The following is a 19764-nucleotide window of genomic DNA, read 5'->3' on the forward strand; positions in this document are numbered from 1 at the left end:
GAGGGTCAGGGGTCTGCTGTTGGGGCATGGTTCCTGGTGGCTGCCCTGGGCCGAGGTGAGCGCTGTCCAGCCTCTGATGGCCGTGTGGCCCCTCTGGGTTTGTCTGACAGGCCCATGGACCCCGCTCAGCCTTCTTTCTGCAGCCTTCCCCTTAGCAGGTCGCCCTTGCCTGGCAGCTACTTCAGCGTGGCTGGCCAGCCAGGTTCTCAGTTACCTCTGGAGCCTGTCAGCACGTGAGACCCAAGGACAGGTTGGCAAAGCTAAACCTGGCGTCAGACCTTCCACCTGACCACGAGCACGGTGACGTTTGTCCTGGTGTGGCTGTGCCAGGTTGGAATGGGGCACCCGGTGAGGTGGCACCTCCCAGGCAGAGAATTGTGGAAGGGGTGCAGCTTCTCCTCCTGCCCTCACTGTCACCCGAGCTTGTCTAACCTCCTCCCCACCCTGCAGAGGCCATTTATTAAAAGACAAACACGTGGTCTGACTGCCCCAACAAACACGCTAACTTCTTCACTGTGTGGGGACCTAATACACATGGGTCCTCTGGCCTTGGGTGCTGATATATTTGAGGAACAGGTGAGGGAGTTTGAATCACCCTTTTCTCAACACAATTCTGTTTTTTATTATCAGTCATGGCACATTACCTCAGTCATTCTGTAGACATTCTCGTCCATATCATAGATGTTAGAATGATTTTGGCCACAAGTGAGAATATCCAACTAAATGCGGCTTAAACAATGAAGGCATTTGATAAACTTACAAGACAGAAACTTTGAGGGTTAAAGGGCCCAGAGTTGGTTTGGCAAGTCTATAATGCCATTCAGGGGGCAGACCTTGTGCTCTGCCATTGTCAGCATGCTGATGTCTTACCTTTAGGTTTCTCACCTCAAGGTCGCAGGGTAGCTGCAGTTGCTCTGGACATCACTTCAGATAGCCCTGCTGAAAGGCAAGAGACGGGAGGGCTTTCATAGTGGAGAAACATCTCTCCATGTCTCTCCTTTTTGTCATGTAAAAAAAAAAACAAAAGTCTTTCCAGAAGCAGTTTCAATAGATTTCTCTGTATTTCATATTATCTATAACCATGTCACATGGATACCCACAACTGAAAGGAAGACTAGGAAAGTGTCAGACATTTCCACAGCATCTATAATGGGAATATCTGCTCCTTTGGAAAAAGAGGAAGATTAAGTATAATCGGTTAAGTCACAAAAGGATCTACCCCTGGAAGGAGATCCTGGGCAAGTAGATACCTTAGGTGTCCTAGGCCTGTACTCAGAAAGACAAAAGAGAAGAATCTACTAAAATTTTTTAAACATCATCCCCTTTATATAGCAACACACACACAAATGGATATGTGCCAATGTATGTTTTACGCTTTGCTTTTTTCACTCAACAGTGCTAATGCTGTCATGCACTAATCTCCACACGTACTGCACGTGTACTTTGTTACGGCTGCTAAGGTGTCTAGTCACGTGAGGCGTGGCTTTTACTTACAGTACCTTTATGTTTTGTATCTGGTAGGACCGGTCATCTTCGTTCCTCTTCCTCAGAATTTGCTCAGTTACTTTTGCAGGTGTATTTTTGCAATGTTAGCTCCATTTAGTGCTGAGCTATACCTTTAAAACTTGTTTACATTCACACATTGTATGTATCGCTGTATATACACATATATTAAGACACCATTTTCTTAACATAATATGTCTAAATAAATTGGGCTTTTTCTTTTAAGACCCATCCATAATGCAAGCCCCAAACACAAAGCAAATAAACCAAAAATCGACCACCAACTTCTAGAAGAGAGTTCTTGTTTTCATTAAGAAATCCAAACAATAGAAAAATTAACCAAGGTAAAGCAAGGAACCGAAAGGAAAAAAAAAATCATTTAAAATGAGTGAAACAGAGAAAAAAGCTTATGCTGGATTTCTGACTTTCTGATTTCATATCCTCCTTTCATCCTGAGACATGAAGCGATCATTTTAGATTTTGTAACGAGAGAAGATCAGCCCCACTTCCACTTTAACTAGAATAGAAGTCAGTCTGGCAAATGTGTTTCAATCTGATATTCTCTCACTCTTGACCACTTTCAGGTATTTAATGAAGGTGGATATCCTACTTGTTTGTACAGTTCCTTTCTCCTCTAAGGGAATTACAAAAACCAGTCATTATTTACAGAATTAAAGTAGAAATATTTTTGGATAGAGACATCATAGAAATACATGTCAACAGGCACTTTTGTTAATGTGATGGTGAGTTCTGAAGTCATCTGTAGTTCCGTCTGAATATTGAAGATTGTAACGCTACTTCTCAAAGACATACAATTTTCCTTCTGCTTATTCCAAATTATCTAGAGACTATGGTAGGAGAAAACATACAAATTCAAATGACATATCCTATAAATTTAAAGTTCTATTATGTTATAATTTTGAGAATGATTTTCCAGAAGTAAGAAATATAGTTACTTGATTTACTGTGACAAAGTCCATACTTCTTTGTTTTCACTTATTTTTTACAGAAATATTTACAAATTAAAACAGCATTAGTCAACAGGCATTGAAAGCAAGTGATAAGAATTACATATATATTTTTTCAATAAAGTAGGGAATCTTTGGTAATTTTAATTTTCCACAGTGCACAGAAATTGATCAAATTTTTTTTCTGTTTCTCCACAATAAAACAACAGAGAAAAGTTGGTTTTATCAAGTTCACAAATGAAAGCTATATGAACTAGCATTTTAAGTATTTCTGATATTAGCTGATCTTAGATGAGAGATTTTACAAATTTTCCTACCTCATAAAAAACTACCAGTGATAATTTTCTGGCTTTCTTCTCTGTATCATATTTTGCCATCAAGTAATTCATCTCCCTGATTCTGTGTATTATGAATCAGTTCTTCATCTTGCCTGACCTGAGAAAGGGTTTTTATTCCTACCAGTCCATTCTGAAGGAGATCAATCCTGGGTGTTCACTGGAAGGACTGATGCTAAAGCTGAAACTGCAATACTTTGGCCACCTCATGCGACGAGCTGACTCACTGGAAAAGACTCTGATGCTGGGAAAGGTTGGGGGCGGGAGGAGAAGGGGACGACAGAGAATGAGATGGCTGGATGGCATCACCGACTCTGTGGACATGAGTTTGAGTGAACTCCGGGAGTTGGTGATGGACAGGGAGGCCTGGCGTGCTGTGATTCATGGGGTCGCGGAGAGTCGGACACGACTGAGCGACTGAAGAAGAAGAAGAAGTAAAATTTCAAAGCCCAGGTGGCTCAGCGGGTAAAGAATCCGCCTGCAATTCAGGAGATGCAGGAGACTCGGGGGAGACGCGGGTTTGATCCCTGGGTCTGGAAGATTCCCTGGAGGAGGGCATGGCAAACTACTTCAATATTCTTGCCTGGAGAATCCCATGGACCGAAGAGCCTGGCGGGCTACAGTCCATGGAGTAGCAAAGAATAGGACTCGACTGAGCATAAAATTTGTAAGCCACTAGGTGGCAGAGTATCCTTGGCTTAGATTAAATAGTATTGCATTTTCCCACTGATCCCCGAATGTGAATGGCCAAACCTTTCACTCGTGTACGCCTAAAATATTTTTTAAATCATATACACCCTCCACAAACTTTTAAGTTTATGTACAAAATTATTCAACAAAAGTTTAAATAACTAAAGAAATGTACTTCTGCCATACTGTAAATACTGAAATTTTAAAAATAAAATTTATATCGTTCTTTTAAATAAATATAATTAAATACAAAATATCGTAGGGGTTTGATAGCCATCAGCATTTAAAAATTCCAAAATGAGCTTGTCTTTTACAGTGGGATACTTAATATCACTCCTTTTTCTCCTTGACATCTTATTTTTCATTATATTTCCTTCACAGAATTTTATACTGATAGAAAAGGTTTTATGCTTAAAAGATTTGATCACTCTCTTTTTCTTCTCTGTAACAAGACTATGTGTATAAGTGAAATAAATTGTTTTCTGTTTCCTGTGACCATAAAATAATAAGTGTGAAATTCTTATATTTCTGAATTCCTAATATACATAAATTTTTTATACATATACATTTCTAAATTTGCCCAGAATACTCTTATTTTTCATTAATTCGAAGAATTCAAAAAAACATAAAAATGACTCTTAATCGTACCACTTAACAGTTATTTATAGAGAATAAATGGCAATGCTGTCATCATCTCTCTCCCTACTTCACCTAGATTACTTCTGTTAAGTAGTTGATGCTCATTTTCCCATATTTTTCTAAGTTTATAAAGATCTACTTTCAAAATTTGGAGTACAAAATATTAAGATGCTTCCAAAATTTCCTTTTTTAAGAGATTCTCTCTTTCCCAGCATTGAAAGCACTGTTCCATTGAGGAGCGGGTATATGTGTGTTAGCTGGATTACATACACAGACACGCAAATGTATACACACACAGGCATACATAGTAGATGAGGAAAAAGTACCACTTTAAAAAAATCACATTTATGATATTGCTGAAGTTTAGCGCTAACTCCTTGGGAGATTGGGAAACTGCAGAGTTAGCAGGAACACATTTCTCCTCAGGTACGATAATTTGCTAGCAGGACTCAAAAAACAAACTGAAAAGTGGTTATACTCATGGTTATAGCTCATTTTGGGGAAAATATACAGGTTAAAAGCAGCCAAGGAAAGAAGAGCATAGGGCAGAATCCAGGAAATCACTGAATATGGAGTTCCCAAGGTCCTCTCTCCCCAGAGTTCTTACATGCGTTATTTCCCTGGTGCCTGTGCGTAACACATGGAATATTGTCACCAGGGAAGCCCACCTGAGCCTCACTGGCTCAGAGTGCTTACTGAAGTTCCATTACATAAGCGTGACTGGTTGCCTGTGTGGCAACTGTGTGTGTACGTGCAGGATAGTAGACATTATAAAGGCCGATCAGGAAACTTAACAGTAATAATACTGGTACATTCTTCTAGAGGCTGTACTCCAGGCACTGAGCTAAAATAAATACTCTTTGTGGTCACTCTGTGAAGTAGATATTTTTGTCCTCATTATTCAGATACTCAGATAAGGAAAATGATGTTCAGAAAAATTAAATGTCTTGACTGAGATCACTCAACTGGTGAATAGCTGAGCTGGAATTCTGAGCGAGGTCTAACTCCCAATCTCACGCTCTTCATGAAGGCTCTGTCCATGTTCTGGAGTCATTGGATTTTTAGATACGCTGAATATAGATTTTGGCAGGTCGTGGAGAAAGCAGGGGCTGGGGGAATGGGAGGGGGAAGAGGTCATTCTGGCAGGTCCTGTCCATGCCTCCGGTTCCTAATTCCTAGACATGCTGGTAACATTATGGAGGGTCCAGGCTAACTAAGCCAAATTAGACCAATGTAAATACAAAGGCAGAAGCATCACTGCCTCAGATGACCTAACCAGTTAGCAGGCCATTCAGCTTAGCCCATGACTCAGCCAACATTTCATAAGATCCTCCTTTCATTAAAGAATATTAGAGGCTGACTTTCTCAACCCTTCATTATGTGAAGGCTTCATGTATAATTTCACATGTAATTAATTGTTTTGTTGGTACCACTCATTTCAGATTTCCTCCTTAAAGCCGTATAGTCATTTGGAACCTTATCCTAGTGATTAGCACTGTTCACACTCAACTCCCTTCTGGAATCTTTAATGCTGTGTTATCTTCCAGTTCAGTAGATAGGAGGTTTCCATAGTTTACTGGAGATGTAAGCTTGGGACACTGGCAGTCTCTTGATACTCGTCACAGATCCTAAGGTCCTTTCTTCCTCTTAATGGTCTGAGTCTCTGTAGTTTGTACAGCAAACATGAAATGCTCGGTGGGAATGTTAGATTATAATCACTTTAATCAGCAATATAATAGTCACTACTGTATAGTTCTGCATGTTGAGTCACTGGGCTCTCTTTTATTACAGTGAAGTGTTATGTTTGAAAACTCAGATGATCTTGATTATTCAGACTGAGATGAATTATGAGATTGTGTATAATTTATTAGAAGTTATATGCTTATAAATAAAGGACAAATTTGCCTTTCCCCCCTTCCTTAAGAATCAAAGGCCAAAAAAATAATTTATTGTTGGAATATGTTGACATGGTATTAAAATGTATTCAGGAAGGAAGAACTAAATTAGAGAGGAAGTGATAGTAATATATGCTTAGAAATGGACTATTTTTAACAAAGGGGAAAAAGAACACATACATAGCCAAGGCTGTTTTTCTACGATTGAAAAAAAAGATTTTCATGACAGTTAAAACAATTTCTCATCCTTTTCTTCTAACATAAACTATGACAGGAGATGAGAGCTGCAATTTTCTGAAATTTCATCCCATTTAAACTCCTAAAATGTTTATTTTAAATCTGGAAAGCATTAAGACAACTTTCTCCTAAGGTGTCTTCACTGTCATTTAGATTTAGACCATCCTGCAATATGTCATCTGATAATTAGAAGGCAATTGGCTTTGGCACCAAAGTTCCACCAGTGCTATAGTTGGAAGTTTCAGATATGGAGAGATTAAGACATTGGCCCAGAGTCACTCAAACACCGAGTTGGTTTAGGGTTTTGTTTTTTTCTGACCAACTTATCTATGGCTTAGAAGAATTAGTCTCATTTTCTAAGCACTTAACTTACTATCAGACAGGAATTTAGTCTCCCTATAAAGTTTTTATGCTTGTTTGAATGTTGCCACTTAAAATTAAGGCCTTAATAATCATATAAAAATTCCAGAGAATGTTTCAAATATAAAAGTAACAGGAGGAACAAAAAAATTTTAGCTTAAAATAATTACAACAGCCATGACTTTCTCCCTCTCTGAACCCACCCCATACTCCCTCAAAAACAAAAAACACAAAAATCTCTGCTGAAAGAAGATCACATTGGAAATATAAATACACTGTGTTTCATAAATAAAAACTAACTCATGGGGAGGGATAGGTATGAATTATAGGAAAACCAAAAATGAGTTGCAGATATAAACAAAGGAAGTCAATTAAAATATAGGTACAAAAAAAAGAAGAGACTTAAAATAATAAACTATTTCTTTGGAATCTTATTTTCAAAGTACTTTATAGATTTCCATATTCATAGTATTCTGTGAATTGAGTGGATAGTTAATATTCTTAACTGGTATTTGATAACCAAGATCACAAAAAGATAAAACATACTAACTTTCTCCACAGTCTCCGAGCCTGCAGCTAAAGCAGCAAGAGAACCTGTGTCCTAAGACTGAACCTTGGATTTTGTCCTGGTTCTACTCTCTGCCTGTGGCATTCTGCCTAGGGGATGGAGAGAGCCATCCCACCCTATAGGGGTTAGCTGGGCCAGCTGAGCAGGGGCCATGACAAAGAATAGCATAGGCCTCACTCCACGTCAGGCATAGAAAGAGAACAACTAATGGGTAAGAAGAGTCAAGTGATATTGATCCGTGGCTCGCCAGGGTTGAATTCAGTACATGTTCTGCTGTCTCCTGGGTGCCAAGATTTGACAGAAAGGGCAAAGGACAACTTGAACAATGTGGGGTGGGCGGGTGAAACCTCCATTCATTGTCGTTCACGTGGGAATGGAGTGCTCAGAATGAGGGAAATCTTGACAAGGCTCCCTGCTGGTAACAGCCCCTGGTTTCTTATCAGAAACCTGATATTCAGCACTTTTTTCTCTTCACCACTGGGGTTGGAAAGAGTGTGAGGAGAGCACACTGGTACCAGAGAGGAGAGATTTTTTTTGTATAAGAAGATCTTTGTTCCTAATGGAAAAAAAAGAATAAAAAGACAAAATTCAAAAGGAAAGGACAAGATCTAAAGTCAGAAAAACTTTTGGAAAATAGGCTAAGTGAAAAAGGAATAAAGTAGTCCTGGGTCACTAGTAAACACCAAATTTGGGGTAGTGGTGATTTGCAATGGAAAGGAAAAAGGATACAGTAAAGAACTGTAATGAGAAATCTGACGCAGCCAATATATCCAAGACCAAGGGGTTGGCTTTATAAATTATGGTACATCCACACAAGGAATACTATATAGGCTTTCAAAAAGAATCAAGTATACAAATGTTAACACAGCTATCTGAGACTGATTTAGTGGAAAAATAAAATGACAGAATAATTTTTGAAGTATAATTTTATTTTAAAATAATAACATATGTTAGTATACATATGATAAAGAATCTGGAGGATAAAGCATCAATCAGCCAAGGGTAGTTATTTCTGAGTGAGGGAGGGAACCTTTATTGTGGAAGGGTGTTATGTTTTATATTACACATTTTTGGGCTTTTCAAAATATTTTTTTATAAAATTCATATAATTTTCATCGTGATTAAGAAAAAAATCAATAACAAATATAGAAATAAGTTGCATTGCAAAGAAGAAATAAGATATGTAAAGTTGAAGAGATATATTGCAGTAAAACTTAACACTGAAGTAATTTATACTCTATATTTATGTCTATATTTTTATCCATGAAATGGTGATTCCAAAGTAAAGGTTTTAATTCCATTTAAAAATGTTAGTTTAAAATGACAGAACTGGTAGACTTTTAATAGATGATTGCTATGATTATAAAGATGTTCTTTATTATATTTACAGTATAGTATTAGACATAATCCATAATATAATTTACCTATTGATGTACTTAATACTTTTTTAATGATTATTTTCTTCTTATTAACTTGAATTATTCCCTTCAACTCTTCTGCTATATTTTGTAATTTTCAAAAAGCAACTCTAAGTGCTTTTAACTTAAAGACAATCCTTCCCACAAATCACAAAGAGGAAAGGGAAAGCAAGAAATATTTTATAAGTATACCAAACTACACTTAACAGAATATTTTAAATCAGATTTTAAGAAAACATTAGAAGAGAAAGAAAACGCTAACTGGATTGCAATGGTCACCCTGCTCAGATGGATCTAATTGTCCTAAATTTTGAACGAACTAGATTGGGTTACATATGAAAAAGAGAGTAAAGATAATCTCACCTGAGAGTTCAGAGGGAATAAGCACTAGAAAAAAAAAAGTTAAATCCTTTAGCTTTTGTCATGTTCAAAATGACCCAGAAGTTGTATTCCAATTTGTTTGCATATTGCAATCAGGTCCAATAGAGTTCTATTTAATAGGATTTCATCTATAATCCACTCAAATAGGGTTGGGGCTCTGTCTCAAATTAATGCAATCATAAAATGAATTTGTCTAAAATGAAAAAAACTTACACTGGGACTTAAAGTATGATTTTGGAAACTTTTGAGGGCCTGTTCTATCCATTTCGAGTGGAAAAGTAAAACTTCAGAGACATTTCTCCCCGCAGTACGGAAAAAAATTAGAGTCCAAGGCAGAGAAGGCTTTAAACAGCCAGAATGAGGATGTCAGTACAGGTGGGGATCATTAACACTTGGAACAACGGGAAGAGGCCACAGCAAAGTCCCTTTTCGCCCATCTCGACCAAACTGAGGTACTAGGGTAGGGAAACCCAAAGGAAGAAACACATCTGTGGAGAAGAGAGGCTAGTTGGAAACGATCTAAGCTGTCTTGTCTGGCGAAATCAGCTCTAAAATGAACACTACTAGGGTAACTTCACTTCTGTGATAAATGAACACTGCAGCTCCTTAGCAGTCTCTATTCCAGAACGGTCCCATAGCCCTCCATTCCGTCCTTCCTCTCAAGGTCAGCATGGCAACTTCCCAACACGTCCCTCTGCCCCGGCCCTCCCCCCGGCCTTTCCCAGAATGCACTGCACCTTCCCTTCCCGGCCTGCCCCGCACCATCCCAGCATTCCTATTTTCCCAGCATTCCCTGCGGCAAGCCCTCAGGGCATCTCTGCACATTTTTATATTCCTGACTAGTCAGGCACTGACTGGAGTTATCCTGTTGTTACTTCAGGCAAACGGCTTGTGTGTGGTAACAAGACTTCTTCAAGATAAGAGTTCCATCCAGGCCCCTAATACTTGGAAAATCTCCCTGACTCCGTCCTACAGGGCCTTCTTGAGGCCTTCCCAATATCGAAAAGCTAAGACCCCAAGGTTTACTCACTTGGGAACAAGCCGTATTTTCCAAATTTAATCAACTGCAGGTTAGATAATCTAGGGAGAACACCTGCTCACGATCAAGCATCTCATCATTCTTTCGCACAAATCTTCAGCTGTATCCTGTCTGGGCTAATTGCTTTGTTTCCCAGTAACTCAAATTAAGTCCTATTCTGCAGAAACCAGATTTTACTATGTCTGGAGGAACGGGGAATGCAAAGGGAGTGTGAGAAAACTAGCCACCCACTGTCACTCATTGTGTTGACGTGAATGCCGACTTCACCCAATGGTATTGTTAATATCATGACTGTCTGACATCAAGAAACTGCTTTAGAATTTATAGAGTAATTTTATTATATGTTTATTAACTAGTTTGGCCCTACAAAAATCCTGTAGGTTGGTAGGTTAAGTGTGATTATCTTGCTTATTTCACAAATGAAAAAAGAATCTGTCAGAGACAAAGAGACTTGCTAAAATCTCACATCTAGTGAGTGTCAGAACTAGTAACTGAAACCCAGGACTTTCCACTTTATTACCCATGCTAAGATTCCTTTTTGAAAAAACCATTATTTAGACTGCTTCACTGGTGTTCCTTTTGGTTAGTGAAAGTAAAGAACTGCCTTATAGTATCAAATATCTTTCTTTTTGAGCGTTGTTGTTGTTCAGTTGCTAAGTCCTGTCCGACTCTTTGTGACTTCATGGGCTCTGGCACACCAGGCTTCTCTGTCCTTCACTGTCTCCTGGAGTTTGCTCACATTCATGTCCATTGAGTTGGTGATGCCATCCAACCATCTCATCATCCAGCCATCTCATCCTCTGCCGCCTCCCCTTTTCTCCTCCTGCCCTCAGTCTTTCCCAGCATCAGGGTCTTTTCGAATGAGTCAGCTCTTCACGTCAAGTGGCCAAAGTATTGAAGCTTCATCGTCAGTCCTTTGAGGGTAGCTTGATTTAAAAAACAAAAACAACAGTCCCATCAGATACATTTAGATACCTTTGTCTATCTATCTATCTAGGTGATATGGCACAAAAAGCACCTGGGAGGTCCTCTGAAGACTTGGAATGACCCTGACCACTTGTGGCTGACAATAGGAGAATTACAAAGTCTCATATTTCAGGGTTAGTTCTGCCAGGTCCCAAGAACCCTTCAAGCTCAATCTCACGAATCTCCTAGGATAGTTCAGCTTGACTTTGAAGTACAAGATGGAGAAAAGGCAATATATATTATTCAGGACAGGTAGCAGGTATGTCATGTTCCAGGAGATCTGGATTAGTAGGTTTTCCAGTGTTTAAATAAACACTTTTTTTTATTAATACTTTTGTTTTAGCATCTAATAATGTTAGAAAAGTATATTCCTGGAACATTAGCTTTTACTATTTCTCCATTTTGAGATGAAGGCTGGAGATACTTTTCCTGGAACCCAAGAACTTACTTTATAATAGTACACAGATGTTTTCTTAGAGAACATGGTATTAAAGATTTTGACAGTAATGAGGGGAACAGGGATGATGAAGAACACTTTTTCCTGCACTGTATATCCTTGCCTGTGTTTTAAAGATAAAATGTTCTAGTTTGCAAAACAGCTTGATATAGGAAATTAAAGTCATAAAAACTATCATATCACCAAATACTTCTTCAAAGAAAAGAGTATTGTTCTTAGGTACTTTTTGAATATTAAGTGTGATTTAATCAACTGAAATAATTTAAGTATCCAGTTAAACATAGCTTAATTAGGAAAATATATGATCACATCCCCAGGTATTTGGTTGAAGAATAAATGCTAGAATACAATGAAACAAACCTAAATTTATGATGAAAGTGTTAGTTTCTCAGTCAGGTCTGACTCTTTGCGACCCCATGGACTGTAGCTGGCCAGGCTCCTGTCCATGGGAATTCTCCAGGCAAGAATACTAGAGTAGGTAACTATTCCAGAACAATAGCAGACATAATATTATCTCTGCTCCAAATATTTAGCTAATATGGCATCTATTTTTTTTTTTTTTAGTTTCTGAAGAATGTCTTTTAGTGAATATTACAAAGACCTTACTGAAGAGTTCAAAAATAATTGGTATATAAACACTTCAATTTTAAGTTTTCCTATTGTAGTTACCTTCATGAAGTGTGAAGCCTCACACCACACTTTTATTTAAGTCCTTTAGTTTCCTTGAAAATGCCACCCACTTAAAGTCTGATTGCTAAATCACCATTAAGATATTTAGAATCCAAATGTGGTTTATTTTTTGCTGAATCTTTACTTTTTATTACTTCTTGCATTCTATACACAGATAACGGTAGTCCCCCTTTATCCACAGTTTCACTTTTGTGGTTTCAGTTACCAAAAGTCAACCCCAGTCTGAAAATATTAAATGCAACATTTCAGAAGTAAACGATTAATTTTAAGTTACTCGTTGGTCTGAGGGGTGTGATGGCCTCTCTCGCCATACCTTTCTGCCCTTCTGGGATGAGAATCACCCCTTTGTCCAGTGTAACCCATTTCTTAGTCCCTCAGTAGCTGTCTTGGTTATCAGACTGACTGTCAAGGTATCGCTGTGCTTGTATTCAGGTAACCCTTACTTTCCGTGATAATGGCCCAAAGCACAAAGAGTAGTGATGCTGGCAATTCTGATATGCCTAACAGATGTCATAAAGTGCTTCCTTTAAATGAAAAGATGAAAATTCTTGACATGCTAAGGAAAGAAAAGACGTTGTACGCTGAAGTTTCTAAGATGTATGGTAAGAGTGTGTCTTGTACCCATGAAATTGTGAAGAAGGAAGAATAAATTTGTGCTAATTTTGCAGGCACACCTCAGGTTGCTAAAATTATGGCCAATAATCAGTGCACGATAAATGCTTAGTTAAGATGGAAAAGGCATTAAATTTGAACAATAAGGTATTTTCAGAGAGAGATCACATTCACATAAGTTTTATTACAGAATATGGTTGTAATTGCTCTATACTGTTAGTTATTGTTAATATCTTACTGTGCTTAATTTATAAATTATACTTTAAGTTGGGTAAGTATGATAGGGGAAAAATATAGCATATGTAGGGTTCTGTGGTTTCAGGCATCCACTGGGGTTCTTGGAACATATCCCCCTTGGAGAAAGGAAAACACTGTACTGTGCTTTGATATTTTAAAGCTGCTAAATAACAGAAAATGAGGATTTTGATAATGGGATTTCTGCTTATTTTACAAGTATGTATGCATGCACACTCAATCATGTCTGATTCTGCGATCCTGTGGACTGTAGCCCACCATGGGATTCTCCAGGCAAGAACAGTGAACCGGGTTGCCATTTCCTTCTCCAGGACATCTTCCTGACCCTAAGATTGAACCTGCATCTCGTGTCTCCTGCATTCGAAGGCAGGTTCTTTATCAGCTGAGCCACCAGGGAAGCCCTTATTAAGTATGAATGCTACTTTGGGGAACTTCCCTGGTGGTCCAGTGACTAAGACTCCACACCCTCAATGCAGGTGGCCTGGGTTCAATTCCTGTTCAGGAAACTGGATCCTACATGCCTCAACTAAGAGTTTACATGCTGCAACTGAAGATCCTGCATACTGCAACTAAACAAAACAAAACGAAATCCTGCATGCTATAATGAAGACTGAAGATCCTGTGTGCTGCAACTGAGACCTGGTGCAGCAAAATAAATAAATATAAATAACTATTAAAAGAAAAGCTGCTTTGTTGTTGCTGTTAAATACATTAAAATGTATGGAGCCAAAACAAAACCCAAGACATTGTCTGTTACAGAATTTAAAATGTCAAGACTGACAGTAACTTATTTTTTTGTCCTCAGGAAAAAATATCAAAGTCTAGTTTATACCCTGAGGACAGAATAAAGTTATTGGGTGACATATAATTTTTTTAAACACACCAAATCTGTGCTAAAATGTGATCTTTGGGCTATCCCCTGGAGAAGGGAATGGCTACCTACTCCAGTATTCTGGCCTGAAGAACTTCATGGACTGTATAGTCCATGGGGTCACAAAGAGTCGGACATGACTGAACAACTTCCACTTTTATACTTTCGTGAGTAAGGGGTATCTTTGTAAGATCTCTTGAATAAATTCCAAGGTGAACTGTCTTTATTTCAAAATCTACTTATACAGTATATTGTTAAAAGTTTAAGATTTGGATGTATTGATATTGTCATAATCTGTCATACATTAACCTTTAAGAGAAATTTATACATTAAAAGTATGGAGAGACCTTCTTCTGCTAGAGAAAGTATACAATTTAGGGAAGAATTGTAGAGAGAGAAATGACAGCCTGCTCAAGCAGAAAGAATAACAACTTGGTAAGCTTTGGGGCTCCAGAGTCAGTAAGCAGGGCTCAAGTTAAAGCTCTACCAGGGACGCGTGAGGACTCCACCGCTGCATCACAGCCTACTGTCGGCAGGAAGTGAAGGATCAAATCATATTTGTGACCAAAGAAGACCATGAAACTCAAGCAACTCGCAGCTGGTGGCTGACGACGCCAAACATCCACAGGAGGAGCATGGACTGATTCTGCCGAATGTAGACATCAGCCGGAACTGCCTGAGTCTTGAGGGGATGGCCAGCGAGACCCGTGTGAGGAGCCGTTGAAGGCAGCCTTTTCCTGCTTCCACTACAGCAAGGAGGATGTCAGGAAGTCGGACTGTGCAGATCAGTTCTGGGCCATGCAGGAGTGCGTGCAGAAGTATCCAGCCCTCTCTCCCCAGTAGGAGGCAGAGGAAGAGGAGAAGCCAGCAGATCACTTACAGGAAGCAGCTGCCTCTGAGGCCAGTGCAGCCGAAAAGGAGCAGGTGGAGCTAATGATGGGCCTGGGGCGCTGGGCTCCAGCCTTCTTCAGAGCCCAGATGAACCTTTCAAGAAAGTGTCTTTCCCTCTGTTGTTCTGTGCACTGTAATGTACAAAATAAGTTATTGTGCTGATCGGAGGCCTTGGCCCTTTCCCGTGTACACCGAAAAATGGGGGAGGGGGGTTGTAGGTGTGTGTGTCTCACATGAGCCTGTCAGCGAATGTAGCTGCTGCTTTTGAATTCTCTTCTCAGATTGTTCTGAATTTTGCCACTTTGAAATAATGGGCTGAATATTCTCAGCAACCAGAAATCATTATCGGGGAGTGTCTCTTGTGAGTGAGCTTACTTATTTTGATTCTTCGTATTCCTTTTAGTAGATTTTATACCCGCTTGGAAAGTGAAATAGAAGCAAAATGTTTTCTCTTAAAAATGCTGGAGTGAGGCCATTCCTTGTAGCAGAAGCGGGCTACTTCAGCAGACCCTGAGTATTTGAGGAAGGACTGTGCTTCATTGCCATTTCCTTCTGGTTTCCAGTTTTGTGTTGAGCTCCAGGTTTTCTGAGGTTGGAAAGGAGAGCTTTGGGCCCTCTGAGTGAATCCCTTTGTAAATGAAAAGAAAGGCTGGTTTTTGCTGTGCCTGTTAAAGCACAAAAGCTCTGGCTGGGTCCATGTTCACACTGGCTCTGTCTCAGCCCATGCAGATGCAATTCGTCCGAGAGGTGGGGACCTAATCATTACCTGAGTAGGAGCCGAGAAAGGAAATGCTGTCAGTTAAAAGGAAAACATGATTTAAAAAAAAAAAAGCTGTACCGGATACTAGTGATTTTGGTTTCTATGTATGATGGAGATGATCCATACCTCATAGTGTTGTTGTAAGGATTAAATAAATTAATACATCAGTTTCAGTTCAGTCACTCAGTCGTGTCCAATTCTTTGCCACCCCATGGACTGCAGCATGCCCGGCCTCCCTGTCCATCACCAACTCCCAGAGTTTACTCAAACTCATGTCCATAGAGTCGGTGATGCTATCCAACCATCTCATCCTCTGTCGTCCCCTTCTCCTTCCACCCTCAATCTTTCCCAGAATCAGGGTCTTTTCAAATGAGTCAGCTCTTCGCATCAGGTGGCCAAAGGATTGGAGTTTCGACTTCAACATCAGTCCTTCCAATGAACATTCAGGACTCATTTCCTTTAGAATGGACTGGTTGGATCTCCTTGCAGTCCAAGGGATTCTCAAGAGTCTTCTCCAACACCATAGTTCAAAAGCATCAATTCTTCATTGCTCAGCTTTCTTTATAGTCTAACTCTCTCTTTTTTTTAATTTTTTATTTAATAAATGGTACAAAGCACAATGCCAAAAACATTAGCAGTTAAAATTTCACCAAATGAAAAAAATACTATAGAATACACAGTTGTAAAAAGCTACATTAAGTTATTTTACAACTGCCTCAAGCAGCAAAAAGAAAAAAAACCCAATGCCATACCTAAGTTATCCCTCTCTCAAAATAATGTCATTTATGTTATAAACCATGAGCATCCCATCAAAAGACGGGACCTGCTTTTGTTAATTCATATATATATATATATATGACGGTATCACTTTGCTATACAGCTGAAACAAACACAACACTGTAAATAAAATATAGTACAATATAAAATAAAAATAAGTAACAGAACTTTGGGGCTTTACACCGAGTTAGAGTTCCTATCAGAGGGATAACAGCACAACAGCCGTACTGAATCCTCATGAAGGAGGCACACGAATGACTGGATTACAAGAGTTACAGGAATGAGAGCTGCTCACTTTCCAGAAACTACAGCTCACAGAAAACCAACAAAGGCATGAGATACAGACCGTTCACTTATGAATGTGTAAAACTCAAGAAAGTCCACATTATTCCTACAACATGTTGAAAGTGCTTCAGAATTCACACAATACTAATTTTATTTTGGTTCTGGTTAAATTATATGTACCAGTTTATAACAAATGGTAAAATCTGTAACTCTGTTCAAAGTTGTAAAAGATTACTTAAGAATAGTTTCTTGTATTTCTATACAACCTTTATAGTTCTGATTTCTCATTTCTTAATTAGTAAATTCAGCGTGCAGTTTCTATCCCAGGCTAATTTATACACTTCCGGAAGGAACGGCCTGTTAAATCCACAGTTTTGAAGTGGGGAGACCCCAACCACATCAGATTCATTTCACATATGATAATATACATGTTTCAATCCATTCTCCCAAATTATTCCACCCTCGCCCTCTCCCACAGAGTCCGAAAGACTGCTCCACACATCTGAGCAACTCTCACATCCATACATGACCACTGGAAAAACCATAGCCTTGACTAGACGGAACTTTGTTGGCAAAGTAATATCTCTGCTTTTTAATGTGCTGTCTAGGTTAGTTGTAACTTTTCTTTCAAGCTGTAAGCGTCTTATAATTTCATGGCTACAGTCACCATCTACAGTGATTTTGGAGCCCAAAAAGTAAAGTCTACCACTGTTTCCACTATTTCTCCATCTATTTGCCATGAATTGATGGGACTGGATGCCATGATCTTAGTTTTCTGAATGTTGAGCTTTAAGCCAACTTTTTCACTCTCCTCTTTAATTTTCATCAAGAGGCTCTTTAGTTCTTCACTTTCTGCCATAAGGGTGGTGTCATCTGCATATCTGAGGTTATTGATATTTCTCCCAGCAATCTTGATTCCAGCTTGTGCTTCATCCAGCCCAGTGTTTCTCATGATGTACTCTGCATATAAATTAAATAAGCAGGGTGACAATATGCAGCCTTGACGCACTCCTTTTCCTAATTGGAACCAGTCTGTTGTTCCATGTCTAGTTCTAACTGCTGCTTCCTGACCTGCATACAGATTTCTCAGGAGGCAGGTCAGGTGGTCTGGTATTCCCATCTCTTTCAGAATTAATACATACAATGGACGGAGAAGCCTGGTAGGCTACAGTCCATGGGGTCGCAAAGAGTCGGACACGACTGAGCGACTGAACGGAACGGACGGATGTGTCTAACATGTAGTAAACAGTCAATCAGTCTTGACTGTTATTACAGTCTGAGAATTTAAGTTACTTAAATTGTTGTCTGTAGAGAAAGAATGAGAGAGGAGCTAAAACCAGGGGCTGGATGGTTTTGTTTGAAGGTTTCTTCTAAATTCTAAATCCATGTGGCCTCACGTCCATTTTCCTTGTCACACTACCCATGATGTAACTCCCTCACTTGTCTAAGCTGGATGCCCTCGCAGTGTTCTCTTATCCTAATGTTCCTCTGGGCTTCTCATTCCCTTCTCATTCCAAACTCTCATTCCTCCCTTTCTTCTAAATCCGCCCACTGTGCCTGTCAGAACAACCAGTCTAGAAGGAATAAACTACATCCTCAGCCTCTTAAAAATGTTACAGTCTAGTTTACCAAAATCTGTTCCCCCACCAAGGAGACTGCTTCCTCGGAAGCCTTTCAGTAGGACGCTGCTCACTGTCCTCACTGCTCTTCTGTCCTTTCTAGACATCTCACTGACTCTACCAGGACAATGTTGGGGACAATAATCATTCTTAATTGATAGTTGTAGGAACTGTATGGGGACAATGCATGCCAAATGCTTAGCACAGTGCTAAGAATTTATTAAATTCTAAGTAAATATTCGTTTTTATCCTTGTGTCTGTTTGCCTCTCCTCACTGTGTGTCATCATCCAAAATAGCTACAACTATGAAATCATACTGTTATTAGCTTATTCCTGGCTAATATCTTCTATTCTAGTCCTTTGACCCTTCTGCTTTTCCCCAAGCTTATTGCTATCCACTGGTTCCCATTTCCATCTCTAAGCTGGAACACCACTTAGATTTTATTCTTTCACATGATATTCATTTCCTTATCAATATTACAAGCTCTCTTGCTTTGCTGCCTTTCGTTCACATCTATCTGGCAGATTCCCAGGCCCAGGTGATTTTACCTGTCCATCTTGTCTTCAGGTGTATCAAGATTGCTGGGGAAAATCACACTACCGAGTAGATTTATATCACTGTAAATGCAGTGTCACCAGCCTCACCTGCCCTGTCAGCATTTTGTCACTCCCTGCTGTGCTCTCTTACCCACCTCTGTATCCCATTCCCCACTGTGCTAATTTCAGACCTTTTCAGATTTTCTCCAAAACACATACACTCTCACTTTCTTTCCCCGCCTCGTTTTCAGTAAATAATCTTGCACCTTACTTCACAGTAAAAAGGGAAGAAAAAGGTAAGCTGATATTTAAAAGCTTATAAACCCATTATTTCCTCATCTCCTCTGTCTACCTGTATTGTTGGTCTTTCTTTCACTGATCTATCAGTAATTCCCTATCTTCTCTGTCTTTAACCTCTGCATTGGAACTGCCTCTGTCAGCAGTGAACTGTTGCTCCTACTACTCATCTTTAAAAAAAGACTCCCTTGACTCCACCTCTTCTTCCTGTCTGTCTTCTCCTTTCCCCTTCATATCTAAACTTCTTGAAAGAGTTCTGCCATCTGTCTGCCTCTGTCCCTCAAGTTCCACTCACCCCTTAGCCCACCACAGTTTGGTTTTGGACTCCATCACTCTACTAGAACTGCTCTCACCAGTCATAGGCTCCTTATGTCCAAATTCAATAAAAATTTGTAGTTTTCCTAACCTTTTGACTGGTTTTGAAATGACTGACCACTGCCTCCTTCCAGAAGCTTCTGTGTTCTTGGCTTCCATTGCCATTTTTCTCAGCTTCCTTTCTGTCATTTGCTGCACTACTTCTTAGATTCTCTTTCTCTGTTTGTCACTTAAATAAGGTCTCTGTGCCAAGTCCTCAACTCCACCCGTTCTCCTTTACAATCTCATCTAATCCTGTAGCCTCAGATCACCTTTATGTAAAGGTGACCCCCAAATTTATAACTGTAGCCAAAGGCTCTCTTGAGCTTCAGACTCATATCTCTAAGTGCTTCTTGGACA

The 19764-nt window shown here is 39.3% G+C and overlaps 1 pseudogene; it reads left to right on the forward strand.

Annotated features, from left to right (window-relative positions):
* Positions 1-534: 534 nt before the first annotated feature.
* LOC148773763 (mitochondrial intermembrane space import and assembly protein 40 pseudogene) lies at positions 535-14937 on the forward strand (annotated as a pseudogene).
* Positions 14938-19764: the final 4827 nt, after the last annotated feature.

The sequence above is a fragment of the Moschus berezovskii genome, chromosome 26 (assembly GCF_049115385.1).
Source record: "Moschus berezovskii isolate FMDL1 chromosome 26, NW_MosBer_1.0, whole genome shotgun sequence".
In the NCBI taxonomy this organism is placed as follows: domain Eukaryota; kingdom Metazoa; phylum Chordata; class Mammalia; order Artiodactyla; family Moschidae; genus Moschus; species Moschus berezovskii.